This window comes from Pogona vitticeps, chromosome W, assembly GCF_051106095.1.
Source record: "Pogona vitticeps strain Pit_001003342236 chromosome W, PviZW2.1, whole genome shotgun sequence".
In the NCBI taxonomy this organism is placed as follows: domain Eukaryota; kingdom Metazoa; phylum Chordata; class Lepidosauria; order Squamata; family Agamidae; genus Pogona; species Pogona vitticeps.
The window spans coordinates 158,431-173,964 of record NC_135798.1 but is presented as its reverse complement, the minus strand read 5'-3'; the positions used below and the strand labels follow the sequence as shown (position 1 = coordinate 173,964).

The window sequence follows — 15,534 nt, the reverse complement described above, 5'->3', positions numbered from 1 at the left end:
CTTGTAGAATTTGTTATTTAATGTAATAATTTCTTGTGTAATATCTATTTGTCATTTTATGTATATATTTGGAAGCCGCCTAGAGTGGTCGAAAGACCAGATAGGCAGAATATTTATTTAATTAATTAATTAATTAATTCCACCAAAGAGCTAACTACCTGAAAACCTAACCATCCCAAAATACCGGCAGGCCTTTTCAGGAACCAGATTTAACTGCCTTCCATCTGCAGTTTTAGAGGGACATTACCTCAGTATGTGTGTGTGTGTTTAGTCGTTTAGTCGTGTCCGACTCTTCGTGACCCCATGGACCAGAGCACGCCAGGCCCTCCTATTTTCCACTGCCTCCCGGAGTTGTGTCAAATTCATGTTGGTTGCTTCGCAGACACTGTCTAGCCATCTCATCCTCGGTCGTCCACATCTCTTGCCGTCACACCTTCCTAACATCAAGGTTTTTTCCAAGGACTCTTTTCTTCTCATGAGATGGCCAAAGTAGTGGAGCTTCAGCTTCAGGATCTGTCCTTCCAATGAGCACTCAGGGTTGATTTCCTTTAGAACTGATAGGTTTGTTCTCCTTGCAGTCCAGGGGATTCTCAAGAGCCTCCTCCAGCACCACAATTCAAAGGCATCAATTCTTCGGCGGTCTGCTTTCTTTATGGACCAGCTCTCACTTCCATACATCACGACAGGAAAAACCATAGCTTTGACTATTCGGACTTTTGTTGGCAAGGTGATGTCTCTGCTTTTCAAGATGCTGTCAAGATTTGTCATCGCTTTCCTCCCAAGAAGAAGGCGTCTTTTAATTTCAGGGCTGCTGTCTCCATCTGCAGTGATCGTGGAGCCCAGGAAAATAAAATCTGTCACTGCATCCATGTCTTCCTCTTCTATTTCCCAGGAGGCGATGGGACCAGTGGCCATGATCTTAGTTTTTTTGATGTTGAGTTTCAGACCGTTTTTTGCACTCTCCTCTTTCACTCTCATTACAAGGTTCTTTAATTCCTCCTCACTTTCTGCCATCAGAGTGGCATCATCTGCATATCGGAGGTTGTTGATATTTCTTCCGGCAATCTTAATTCCGGCTTGGGTTTCTTCCAGTCCAGCCTTCCGCATGATGTATTCTGCATATAAGTTAAATAAGCTGGGGGACAATATACAGCCTTGCCGTACTCCTTTCCCAATTTTGAACCACTCAGTTGTTCCATGACCAGTTCTAACTGTTGCTTCCTGTCCCACATATAGGTTTCTCAGTAGACGGATAAGGTGGTCAGACACTCACATTTCTTTAAGAACTTGCCATAGTTTGCTGTGGTCGACACAGTCAAAGGCTTTTGTGTAGTCAATGAAGCAGAAGTAAATGTTTTTGTGGAACTCTCTGGCTTTCTCCATAATCCAGCGCAAGTTAGCAATTTGGTCTCTAGTTCCTCTGCCTCTTTGGAATCCAGCTTGTACATCTGGGAGTTCTCGGTCCACATACTGCTGAAGCCTACCTTGCAGGATTTTGAGCATAACCTTGGTAGCATGTGAAATGAGTGCATTTGTACGGTAGTTGGAGCATTCTTTGGCACTGCCTTTCTTTGGGATTGGGATGTAGACTGATCTTTTCCAATCCTCTGGACACTGTTGGGTTTTCCAAACTTGCTTGCATATTGAATGTAGCACCTTAACAGCATCATCTTTCAAGATTTTGAATAGTTCCACTGGAATGCCATCACCTCCACTGGCCTTGTTGTTAGCCAGGCTTTCTAAGGCCCACTTGACTTCACTGTCCAGGATGTCTGGCTCAAGGTCAGCAACTACATTGTCTGGGTTGTCCGGGATATCCACATCTTTCTGATATAATTCCTCTGTGTATTCTTGCCACCTCTTCTTGATGTCTTCTGCTTCTGTTAGGTCCCTCCCATTTTTGTCTTTTATCATGTTCATCTTTGCGCAAAATGTTCCTCTAATATCTCCAAATTTCCTGAACAGATCTCTGGTCTTTCCTTTTCTGTTATTTTCCTCTATTTCTTTGCATTGTTCATTTAAGAAGGCCCTCTTGTCTCTCCTTGCTATTCTTTGGAAGTCTGCATTCCATTTTCTGTAACTTTCCCTATCTCCCCTGCATTTTGTTTCCCTCTCTTTTCTGCTATTTGTAAGGCCTCGTTGGACAGCGACTCTGCTTTCTTGCATTTCCTTTTCTTTGGGATGGTTTTTGTTGCTGCCTCCTGTACAATGTTACAAGCCTCTATCCAAAGTTCTTCAGGCACTCTGTCCATCAAATCGAGTTCCTTAAATCTGTTCTTCACTTCCACTGTGTATTCGTAAGAGATTTGGTTTAGATTATACCTGAGTGGCCCAGTGGTTTTTCCTAATCTCTTCAGTCTAAGCTTGGATTTTGCTATGAGAAGCTGATGATCAGAGCCACAATCAGCTCCAGGTCTTGTTTTTGCTGACTGTATAGAGCTTCTCCATCTTTGGCTGCAGAGAATATAATCAATCTGATTTTGATATTGCCCATCTGGTGATTTCCATGTACGGAGTCTCCTCTTGTGCTGTTGGAAAAGAGTGTTTGTGATGACCAGCTTGTTCTCTTGACAAAACTCTATTAGCCGTTGCCCTGCTTCGTTTTGAACTCCAAGGCCAAACTTCCCTGTTGTTCCTTTTATCTCTTGGCTCCCGACTTTAGCATTCCAGTCCCCTAGAATGAGAAGAACATCTCTCTTTGGTGTCAGTTCTAGAAGGTGTTGCAAATCCTCATAAAATTGTTCAGTCTCAGTCTCCTCAGCAATGGAGGTTGGTGCATAAACTTGGATTATTGTGATGTTGAAAGGTCTGCCTTGGATTCTTATTGACATCATTCTATCATTTTTGAGATTGTATCCCATTACCTCAGTATACCATATGAAAATCAACTATGCCCCTCCGATGATAAAGAAATTGAAACATCAGAGCATGTCTTTTTCATATGTAGTTTTTACAGGGATGATATACACGGGGGGGGAGAGGGAGGGTCACAGTCCCACCCGGGGGAGGACCAGGAAGCTTGCATGCATCTCTCTCTCTCTCTCTCTCTCTCTCTGTGTGTGTGTGTGTGTGTGTGAGAGAGAGAGAGAGAGAGAGAGCATGCATGGAATCATCATTTGGTGGTGGTGGTTTTTTCTCCTCTGCATAGAGACCTCCCTTTTCCTTTTTTGCTTTCCTTCCTTTCTTTGAGGGTGTTTCCGAAAGAAAGGAGAGGCAGTGACTCTCCAGGTGACGCCCACCCCACCCTGGCCTTCCTTCACCCATGCTTGGCTGTGGAGCCGTTTGGATTCCCTCTCAGGGGGGAGGGGGCATCCAGGAGGAGGAGGTGATGCCCCACTACTCAGAAGGAGGAGCCTCAGGGTGGGTGTGGCATCTCTCTTTTGCCCCACCTCTTCTTCCTTCACTGATCCTGCCCACCTACCCCACGTACATCTCTCCTTGCAATGAGGTTGGGGAGCCCCTCCCAACACAGCCCCCCCATAGGTGTGGGTGGCTGTGTCAAGGTTGGTCTGGGACTTTCTTACGAGGAGCTCCTGCCTCCCCCGACACAGTGCCAACGCCTTTCCGGGAAAAGGTGTTCGTGTTAGCCCACGCTGCTGCTTTTTCTGGCCACCTTCACCTCCAAAAGGCCTTGAATAGAATTACTACTCATTTCTACTGGCCTAGTGTTTCAAAATCAGCCACATGTAATTGTCGCAGCTGACCTGTTTGTCAGAAAATTGGACATGCGATTCAGGTTACTGAAGCTGAACCTCAGAGTATGCCTGTTATTTTCAAACCTTTTAAATAAACAAAAAGAGTTGGGATGTTGTGGGACTTTTTCCACCTGGTAAGATTCTTTTCTCCTTCCTCCTTCCAGTGGCCTTTGAGGAGGTGACCCCGTATTGACCCCAACAGAGCGTGGGATCTTCTGGATCGAGGCTTAAGATCTCTGCACGAGGACCTCCTGCTGGAGATTTCTGGGAACGACGTCTCTCCAGGTAACTTAATTTTTTAAAAGAAATGTCTAGTACAGTGGTGCCCCGCTTTACGATGACCCCGTATTACGACGAAATCGCTTGATGACAACTTTTTTGCGATCGCTATAGAGATCTCAAAACGATGGTTCCTATGGGAAAAATCCACCTTACGATGATTAGGTCCCTGCTTCGGGAACAGTTTTTTCGCTGGATGACGATTTTCCCAGCTGATCGTCGGGTTTCTAAAATGGCCTCCCGCTGTTTTCCGACCCTTGTTTCAGAAGACAGCGATTAAAAACAGCTGATCGGCGCTCAGAAAATGACCGCCCTATGGAGGATCTTCGCTGGATGAGCAGCTATTTTCCCCATTGGAACACATTAACCAGTTTTCAATGCATTCCAATGGGGATTTTTTTTGGCATGATGACGATTTTGCTTAACAGCGATTTTGACAGAACGGATTATCGTTGTCATGCAGGGCACCACTGTACATATACAATACAATAGCCATTCCTATTACTTACTCCCTCCTCCCACCCCACTCTCTGTCCCATTGCAGATGTGGGATATAAGAACTTCGAAACATCCTCTTAAAATGTTCACATTTCAACCTGGCTCACGACCCCCCCAAATGTAAGAGCCTCAGAGGCTGATATTAGCTTTGCTACTCATCAATAACTTCGAAAGGTTCTCCCTCCTCAATAAATAAATAAATGGGGGGGCTGGGGAACTTTTATTCCTTTGGCAAAAAAAAAATTGTTAATTTTTCCTCTAGCGTAATTTTCTGGCCATCTAACACATAGCTTATAAAAGGTGTATAAAGTAGATTTGCCTGAGCCCTTCCATAAAGCGATTTGTAAGGCTAACTGTGGAGATTTGATTATGGATTGCCTAGCAATCATTCCGGTTTCATTAAATGTCCCAAAATGCCTCAGGTTTCTTCCAGAGCCCTCAGAAATCCTGAAACTAACCTCTTTTTCCACTAGAGACGTGCGTTAGAAATCATACCTTCACTGATGCGAGATGTCGCTTCTGGAGTCTACCCATCCTCTTAGAACTGCTGAGCGGGAAGGGACCCTCTGGATCTTCGACTCCAGCCCCGTGTCATGGAGGCTCCGTTTGCTCTCCAGCACTTTATTTCTCTGGCATTTTCTTTCATTTCCACCATGCTGACCCACCCTTCAAAGGATCCTTTTGAACCATGTTGGTCCGGTCCTGCTTCCAGAACACCCCATTTTTGTTCCCTCACCATACACCCAGTCTGTCCTTACAAGGAGGCCTGTTTCTAAATCCACCAGGCACGAGTATATTGTCCTGATATATTTTGTTAAAGAAATCTTTATAGGAGAACAATAGTTTTTCTTTAAATAATGGGCAGATCTAAGAGTCCTTTCTCCATCCGGCCTCATAGGAGTTTAGATAGATAGATAGATAGATAGATAGATAGATAGATAGATAGATAGATAGATAGATAGATAGATAGATAGATAGATAGATAGATAGATAGATAGATAGATAGATAGATAGATAGATAGATCGATCGATCGATCGATCGATCGATCGATCGATCGATCGATCGATCCTTTATTAGCATAAGTAAAAATTGGTCGTGGTTTGTGAAGTAACTACATACGTAGGCATCAAGAGGGGAGAAAGGTAGAGGGGAAGGGGGATCCTGAAGAGACTCAGGATGGCAGGCCAGGCATGGGGGGGGGAGGAATCCCTGTCACACCCAGCTGACCCCATCTTCCCCAAAGCCCCATTTTCTGGGACCCCCGGTGTACCTCGTTTGCAGCCTCCTCTATCCCTCCCTCCCTCCTTCTCCCTGCACAGCATAGCTTGCTTCCCACCTGGGGGTGAGGCTGGAGGGGGCTTACTTTGAGGAAGGAGAAATTGGGAGGGAGGGAAAGAGCTCCAAGTGACGCTCCCTCCTTTCCGCCTTTGCCACCCCTCAAAAGGGTGCCTGCAGGATCTGGGGAAAGAAGGGGCTCTCCTTGCATGAAAGCCGAGGACCCAGGACATGCACAGAGAAAGGGCCCTGGTGTCTTGCTGGAGGGGAGGGGATATCGAGACCCCTCCCAGACTTCCCATCTGCCCCCTCCAAATTTACCCCCCCCAAGGAGGAAGATGAGGAAGCACAAGAGAAAAATAGACGCCTCCACCTCCCTCCACTTGCAAGGCCTTCATGCATTGCAGACCAAGTGGGAGGAGGGGCCCAATCCGAATTTTACGGTCTCTGGGGGATGTGGGGGGGGGCAGGCTCTTTTTCTGGGCATTTTAAAAATATCTTTCTGCAACTCTCTGTTAAGAGTTCTGGGAACTTGCTTACGTTCCAGTAAAATGCACAGCGGAAGGCCAGCTCTTTTAGGTGAGAATTAGCTGTAGAAGTCCCCTTCTTTACCCAGTTGTTCTTGGTATCCACCCTCACCAAAGCCTGGCACTTTAGAAAATAAGCCTCAGGAGGTGATGTTTAACTATAAAAGGTTTTGTGTACTTCTTTTTTTATTCTTTTTTTTTTATTTGGATAACTTGGGTTGGGGTATGGGATAAAGAAGTTAAAAGGGAAGGAAAGAGGATTTGTGTTAGAGGGGGAGGAGAAACAAAAATATACTAACATCCATTCTATTCATATTGCAATATCAAGATCCAAACTCAGCTATTCTACTATTTTCTGCCTTCCATATTTTAGTTCACATTTAGATCTATGTTATTTGAGCACTATCCAATGACTCTAACCATTTGTGAAATAAGTCCCATCTTTTTGTTGCCTTTTGTAATGGATAGGCCTTCATCACTTCTGATAAGATGTCCATTTCTGCTGTTTCCTTTATCATTTCCGTAAGATCTTCTTGTTTTGGTACCACCTGACTTCTCCCATTTTTAGCATAAAGAATTCTAGCTGCAGTAATTATATATATAATTATACATTGCTTTATAGATATTGTCTAGTATCACATTCAATAAGAATAGTTCTGGGGTTAATCGTGTCCGACTCTTCGTGACCCCATGGACCAGAGCACGCCTGGCCCTCCTAGCTTCCACCGCCTCCTGGAGTTGTGTCAAATTCATGTTGGTTGCTTCGATGACACTGTCCAACCATCTCATCCTCGGTCGTCCCCTTCTACTCTTGCCTTCACACTTTCCCAACATCAAAGTCTTTTCCAAGGAGTCTTCTCTTCTCATGAGATGGCCAAAGTACTGGAGCCTCAGCTTCAGGATCTGTCCTTCCAATGAGCACTCGGGGTTGATTTCCTTTAGAATTGATAGGTTTGTTCTCTTTGCAGTCCAGGGAACTCTCAAGAGTCTCCTCCAGCACCACAATTCAAAGGCATCAATTCTTCGGCGGTCAGCTTTCTTTATGGTCCAGCTCTCACTTCCATACAACACTACAGGAAAAACCATAGCTTTGACTATTTGGACTTTTGTTGGCAAGGTGATATCTCTGCTTTTTAAGATACTGTCAAGGTTTGTCATTGCTTTCCTCCCAAGAAGCAGGCGTCTTTTAATTTCGGGGCTGCTGTCTCCATCTGCAGTGATCATGGAGCCCAAGAAAGTAAAATCTGTCACTGCCTCCATATCTTCCCCTTCTATTTGCCAGGAGGTGATGGGACCAGTGGCCATGATCTTAGTTTTTTTGATGTTGAGTTTCAGACCATTTTTTGCACTCTCGTCTTTCACCCTCATTACAAGGTTCTTTAGTTCCTCCTCACTTTCTGCTATCAGAGTGGCATCATCTGCATATTGGAGGTTGTTGATATTTCTTCCGGCAATCTTAATTCCAGCTTGGGTTTCTTCCAGTCCAGCCTTCCGCATGATGTATTCTGCATATAAGTTAAATAAGCAGGGTGACAATATACAGCCTTGTCGTACTCCTTTCCCAATTTTGAACCCATCCGTTGTTCCATATCCAGTTCTAACTGTGGCTTCCTGTCCCACATATAGGTTTCTCAGGAGACAGACAAGGTGATCAGGCACTCCCATTTCTTTAAGGACTTGCCATAGTTTGCTGTGGTCCACACAGTCAAAGGCTTTTGCATAATCAATGAAGCAGAAGTAGATGTTTTTCTGGAACTCTCTGGCTTTCTCCATAATCCAGCGCATGTTGGCAATTTGGTCTCGAGTTCCTCTGCCCCTTCGGAATCCCGCTTGTACTTCTGGGAGTTCTCAGTCCACATACTGCTGAAGCCTACCTTGTATGATTTTGAGCATAACCTTGTTGGCGTGTGAGATGAGTGCAATTGTACGGTAATTGGAGCATTCTTTGGCACTGGCCTTCTTTGGTATTGGGATGTAGACTGATCTTTTCCAGTCCTCTGGCCACTGTTGAGTTTTCCAAACTTTCTGGCATATTGAATGTAGCACCTTAAGAGCATCATCCTTTAAGATTTTAAATAGTTCCACTGGAATGCCATCACCTCCACTGGCCTTGTTGTTAGCCAGGCTTTCTAAAGCCCACTTGGCCTCACTCTCCAGGATGTCTGGCTCCAGGTCAGCAAATATATTGTCTGGGTTGTCCGGGATATCCAAAACTTTCTGATATAATTCCTCTGTGTATTCTTGCCACCTCTTCTTGATGTCTTCTGCTTCTGTGAGGTCCCTTCCATTTTTGTCTTTTATCATGTCCATCTTTGCACAAAATCTTCCTCTAATATCTCAAATTTTCCTGAACAGATCTCTGGTTTTTTCTTTTCTGTTATTTTCCTTTTCTGTTATTTTCCTCTATTTCTTTGCATTGTTCATTTAAGAAGGCCCTCTTGTCTCTCCTTGCTATTCTTTGGAAGTCTGCATTCCATTTTCTGTAACTTTCCCTATCTCCCCTGCATTTTGTTTCCCTCTCTTTTCTGCTATTTGTAAGGCCTCGTTGGACAGCGACTCTGCTTTCTTGCATTTCCTTTTCTTTGGGATGTTTTTTGTTGCTGCCTCCTGTACAATGTTACAAGCCTCTATCCAAAGTTCTTCAGGCACTCTGTCCATCAAATCTAGTTCCTTAAATCTGTTCTTCACTTCTAGTGTGTATTCGTAAGGGATTTGGTTTAGATTATACCTGAGTGGCCCAGTGGTTTTTCCTACTCTCTTCAGTCTAAGCTTGAATTTTGCTATGAGAAGCTGATGATCAGAGCCACAATCAGCTCCAGGTCTTGTTTTTGCTGACTGTATAGAGCTTCTCCATCTTTGGCTGCAGAGAATATAGTCAATCTGATTTCGATGTTGCCCATCTGGTGATTTCCATGTGTAGAGTCACCTCTTGTGTTGTTGGAAAAGAGTGTTTGTGATGACCAGCTTGTTCTCTTGACAAAACTCTATAAGCCTTTGCCCTGCTTCATTTTGAACTCCAAGGCCAAACTTCCCTGTTGTTCCTTTTATCTCTTGACTCCCTACCTTAGCATTCCCGTCCCCCAGAATGAGAAGAACATCCTTCTTCGGTGTCTGTTCTAGAAGGTGTTGTAAATCTTCATAAAATTGTTCAATTGCAGTCTCCTCAGCAATGGAGGTTGGTGCATAAACTTGGATTATTGTGATGTTGAAAGGTCTGCCTTGGATACGTATTGACATCATTCTATCATTTTTGAGATTATATCCCATTACGGCTTTTCCCACTCTTTTGTTGACTATGAGGGCTACTCCATTCCTTCTACAGGATTCTTGCCCACAATAGTAGACATGATAATCATCTGAGTTGAAATCACCCATTCCCATCCATTTTTGTTCACTCATGCCCAGAATGTCGATGTTTATTCTTGCCATCTCCTGTTTGACCACCTCCAGCTTCCCAAGGTTCATAGATCTTACATTCCAGGTTCCTAAGCAGTATTTTTCTTTCCAGCATCGGACTTTTCTTTCACTTCCAGGCACGTCCACAGCTGAGCGTCCTTTCGGCTTTGGCCCATCCACTTCATCAGCTCTGGAGCTACTTGTACTTGTCCTCCGCTCTTCCTCAGTAGCATGTTGGACGCCTTTTGACCTGAGGGTCCCATCTTCCAGCGTCATATCTTTTAACCTTTTGTTTCTGATCATGGGGCATTCTTGGCAAAGATACTGGAGTGGAATTGCCGGTTCATATCCCAGGTGGATTGCGTTTAGTCAGAACTCTCCACTATGACCTGTCCGTCTTGGGTGGCCCTGCACGGCATAGCCCATAGCTTCTCTGAGTTACTCAAGCCCCCTCGCCACAACAAGGCAGCAATCCATGAAGGGCAATATTTGTTGTAACACAATATGTACTCCTATGCAATATTGTTTCGCTACTCTACAAGTACACCACATATGATAATAGCTGCCCACATGTGCTTCACATTTCCAACAGACATTTAATACATCTGTATACATCTTTGACAATTTTTCAGGAGTCATATGCCATCTATAAAACATCTTATATATGTTCTGTTTAAAGTTAACTGATTTTGTGAGCTTTATATTACAGTGGGGTCTCGACTTACGAACGGCTCGACATACGAACGTTTTGACTTACGAACTCTCATAGGAATATATGGACTCGACTTACGAACTTAGATTCGAGTTACAAACTCTTTTCTTCCTTTTTTTAAAAGTTAAGTCATTTTAGGTTAAAAGAAAAAATATCCCCCTCTAGTGGCAGAAGGCGGAATAGCAGCTTCCCATTAGTTTCTATGGACGAAAAGAGCAGATACGGATTAAATGGTTTTCAATGCATTCCTATGGGAGACCTACTGGGATATGTCACACAGTTACACTAAGCTGCCACCAACCATTCCCTATAATAAGTCACACAGACCAGGGATGGATTTTTAAACAATAAAAGAATAAGGTTTATTTTAAATACAAACAGGGTAAATAAAACAATCAGGTGAATAAAATAAAGTAACGTGGCTTATTCTCACACACACAAGCATACAGTTTGGTTCACCTAGAACCTTTAACTTAAAGCACAGACCCTGAACCCATCAGTTCTGGCTAACCAACAGACCCCTGAACCTTTCAGGCTGGTACTCTGACACACAGTAGTACCCTGTCAGACACCCAGACTCCCACAACAGCTTCTTCTTCCCCAGCTGCTGCTTCGTCCCAACCCAGTGTCTCACAGTCTGTCTCAGCATCTCCCTTCACCACACAGGCATCACATATTTATACAGTACAGCCCCTCCTCCTGATGTCCCGCCTTCCACTCCCCATAGGATGGAACTTTCCCTCCAAACCCATGACAGACAGGTAACATCAGTGCTGTTATGTAACACCTCCCCTCTTTATAAGTTGTTTTGTAGGGGGAAAGCTAAGGTGCTTTTCACCAAAAAACAACCTGAATAAAATACACACCAACAGTTATACATACCATATTATACTTACTTACACTTACATTCTAAGTTAACCATAGCAAATAGGCATTTTAAACATTTACCATATACATTACATTAATTTACCTTTATTCATACAAACCCAAATTCAAAACCAGGTACATTTAACTTTTTGTTCACCAAAATATACACTTAGTCCATGTTTCTTTCGCCGTCTTCAGTCTTCAGGTCTTCTTGATAAGGCGTCAGCAACACAGTTCACTGACCCTCTGACCACCTTCACTTCAAAGTCATAGTCCTGTAAGTTCAAAGCCCACCTCATAAGTTTGCTATTGTGGGTTTTCATTGTCTTTAACCATTGCAATGGTGAATGGTCAGTACACAGAACAAAATGTCTTCCCCAGATGTAAGGCTTGGCCTTCTGGATCGCGTAGACTATGGCCAAACACTCCTTCTCCACGGTTGCCAAATGTCTCTCACCTTTTTGGAGTTTCCTACTCAGGTAGGACACTGGATGCTGGTCACCATTCTCATCCTCCTGGCACAGAACTGCTCCTACCCCGCTGTTAGACGCATCGGTGTAGATGATGAACTCCCGGTCGAAGTCTGGAGCACGCAGGACTGGATAGTTGATTAACGCCTCCTTCAACCTCTGGAACGCCGCCTCACAGTCACTGGTCCACGGGATGCGGTCATCAGCCGTCTTCCTCGTCAGATCGGTCAGCAGAGCCGCAATCTCGCTAAACCTCGGGATGAACTTTCTGTAGTAGCCCACCAACCCAAGAAATGATTTGACTTTTTTCTTGGTGTTGGGTCTAGGCCAATCACGAACAGCTTCTATTTTGGCCTCCAGGGGTTTTATCATTCCTCCCCCTACCATGTGACCCAAGTATTTTATTTCTGGGCTACCCAGCTGACACTTGCTGGCCTTTACTGTTAGCCCTGCTGCACTTAACCTCTGCAGCACTAACTCCAGGTGTATCAGGTGATCTTCCCAGGTATTACTGAAGATCCCTATGTCGTCAATGTAGGCCACTGTAAAGTCACTGAGCCCTGCCAAGGTCTAGTCCATCAGCCTTTGGAATGTGGCTGGTGCATTTCTGAGACCAAAGCTCAGGACTCGAAACTCATAGAGACCAAAAGGGCTGCAAAAGGCAGTCTTTTCTTGATCCCTGGGATCAATTCTTAATTGCCAATATCCCTTTACCAGGTCCAATGATGAGATGAACCGACAACCCCCTATGGTTTCAATCAGGTTGTCTAGCCTGGGCATTGGGTAGGCATCAGGAGTGGTTACACGGTTTAATTTCCTGTAATCGACACAAAACCTAATGCTCCCATCAGGCTTGTCCACAAGGACTATCGGAGAGGACCAAGGACTAGAAGAGGGGACGATTATATTCTCCCTCAGCATCTCGTCCAACTCCTTCCGCACCTTGTCCCTATAGGGTCCCGTTACTCGGTATGGGGATACTGCCTGCGGGGGTGCATCCCCTGTGTGGATCCGATGCATCACTCCCTTCACTATCCCCGGCTTGTTGGAAAACACCTGTTGATATTTCCTAAGCAGCATGTTTAGTTCTTGCTGCCGGTCTTGGGTGAGTGCAGGACTGATATTGACCTCCTCTGGGTTGTATTTTACTTCCCCTCTACCCTCCCAGAAGGGTAATTCAGCTTCCTCACTCTCAGCTGCTTTTATCGCGAATAAAACCCTCTGTTCCCCTCTGTAGTAGGGTTTTAGGGCATTCACATGAACCACCCTCCTTGCTTGGTTCTCCTCCTGCTCTATTAGGTAGTTCAGGTCTGACATCTTGGAAATGACCCTATATGGTCCTGCCCATTTGAGCTGCAGTTTATTCTCTCTGCAGGGCCTAAGCCAGAGCACTTCCTCCCCTGGGTCAAAGTGCCTCTCTCTAGCTTTGCGGTCATACCATGTTTTCTGTTTGACCTTCTGCGCTTGCAGGTTTTCTGCTGCCAGCTCTAGATTTCGCTTTAGGTCATTCATCAAGGTGTCTATGTATGTCACAACATCTTGTGGGTCATCCTGGGTGACCTGCTCCCAAATTTGTTTGATCAAATCAAGGGGCCCTTTCACCCCTAAGTGTGCAGCAAACATGTCAGAGTGACCCCTTTTTAAAATCATGGGGCGATACTTTTCAGGTACCACCAGCTGACTTCTGATCCCATCTCCCCCTTTTGAGATATTCCTCAGGGTTTCTCTATATAAAATCCCCTTTTCCTCCAGAAATCTCACTGGGGTTTCAGGTGTTAGCTGGGCGTCAGTCACCTGTTCAAAACACTTTTGGAGAGTGGCGTCTGCCTTCTGCTCCTGTCCAAATCTGCTGTCTGTGGTTAAGGTTTCCACCACAGCTTCTGAACTTCCCCCACCTGCTTCCGTCTCTGGCTCATCATTACCCCCCTGAACTGTCCCTGTGGTGGCTTGTGAGCGTGTAATCACTAGCACCCGTTTCACATGTTCAGCCAGGTCATTTCCCACGAGCACGGCTGCTGGCAGAGTCGATGAAATCGCTATCCGCCAATCTCCCCTCCAGCCTTGAAAGTTGACAGGTACCTCTGCTACTGGCAGAGAGATTATCTGCCCCTCAATCCCTGCCACCTTCATGCTCTCATTTGGGATTATAAACTCCCTAGGAATAATATCTGGATGGCACAGGGTTACCTGGGAACAAGTGTCCCGCAGCCCCCTATACTGCCGGTCAAGTATTCCTACGTCCACCCCTGCTGTCTCAAACAACTGAGAATCTGTTTTTATCAGCAAGCAGCGCTTTACCTCCACAAGAGGACCATTTTCCTCAGCCTGATCAGCATAGGTAGCTGTTCCAGACTGAGTAGTCATGGCAACAGGCTCCCTCTGTGACAATGAGCTTTGCTCTTTCTGGACACAGAACACAGCTTTTGGCTTGGTCCCACTAGAATTCTGAGGCACCATTCCTTTTAGCTGCTTCAATTTCTCACACTCTGAGATCAGATGACCCTTTCCCTGACAGAAATAGCATTTTCTAGTGTATTTGGATTCTCTCTCCTCTGGTTTCGGTTTTCCCTCCAAATTCTGAGGGCTTGGTTTCATGCCTGAGGGCTTCCCTTCACCATGGGCCCCTCCCCCTTGCTGGCTTTTCCCTGGTCCCTGAGAGTACTTGCTGTAGGTTTCTTTGGGTTTACCTACAGATTTCCCCTCACCCAAGGGCTTTCTTATTTGAGAAATAAAATCTGCGATTTCTGCGGCTGCTGCCACAGATTTCGGTTTCCTTTCCCTCACCTGGAAGTTCAATTCCCCATGAAGGACTGAATAGAACTGTTCCAGTGCTATCAAGTCTTTAAGCTGCTCATAGGTCTCTGTCCCCTCCTGCGATAGCCATTTCTCAAGCAGCCTCACCAATTGGGCCCCCACTTGGGTAAAAGTCTGTTCTGGCTTCTTGGTAAGGGACCTGAATCTTTGTCTCAGCTGCTCTGCATTTATCCCATGTCTTGCAAACACCAGTTTTTTGAACTCTGCAAAATCTTTCATCAGTTCCTCAGGCATCTCGGCATAAACCTCAGCCAGGCTACCACTGATTAAAGATCGCATGATGGTCATCTTCTCAGTTTCCCTCACTGAGAAGTCCACAAACGCTCTTTCCACTAAGGAAAAGAACACCTCGGGACAATCTCCCTTGTGGTACACAGGGAATTTCTTCAGGTCAGCCTTAGACAATTGGCCTCCCTCAGAATCCCTATTATTATTATTGTTCTGGTTCATCAGTTCCAGTTTTCTTAATTCAAACGCCATTTTCTCTCTCTCCATTCTTTCTTCAAATTGCCGCTGTTTCTCTCTTTCCTCCCTTCTTTCTCTCTCTAATCTTTCCTCTATTTCCCTCACCCTCAGTTCATGCTGTTGGGCTAGGAGTATTTTCCTGAGTTCTGGGTCCTGCTCTCCTGTGCTGTCACCCTGCACTGAGCCAAATTCATCCTCAGAACCTTGGTCAATCTGGGGGTCTTTCACTTCACTCATGTCTGCTACTTGGCTTCGAGTCAAGGGCATAACCCCCCCCTCAGAACAGGCTGCTTTAAAAAGTCAAGCCTCAAAATAAAATGACCACTTTTTTTTTTCCTTCTTGCCTCAGAACCAGCTCTCCCTAGAGATTGCTGCTGTTCTTCAGCACCAAATTTGCAACAGTATCGAGTCAGAGCCTACCCCCCTCTGCTGGGCCTCTCAGCTGGCAAGCTAGCTCGCTGTTGCTACCCAGTTTTTCCTCAGCTTTTTCCCGCCAAAACTAGGCTGCCTCAGAGCACCTTAATCTAAGTCTCCC

At 45.1% G+C, this 15,534-nt stretch overlaps 1 protein-coding gene across 17 annotated transcripts in view; it reads left to right on the top strand.

Moving 5' to 3' along the window:
* The window catches only part of LOC140702914 (uncharacterized), a 58,937-nt gene that overhangs the window by 2,503 nt on the left and 40,900 nt on the right, over positions 1-15,534 (top strand). For all 17 annotated transcript variants that reach the window (XM_078382296.1, XM_078382298.1, XM_078382295.1 and 14 more), the window contains exon 2: positions 3,860-3,980. The gene's annotated coding sequence lies outside the window, so the exon portion shown is untranslated. The remainder of the gene's footprint in view (positions 1-3,859; positions 3,981-15,534) is intronic.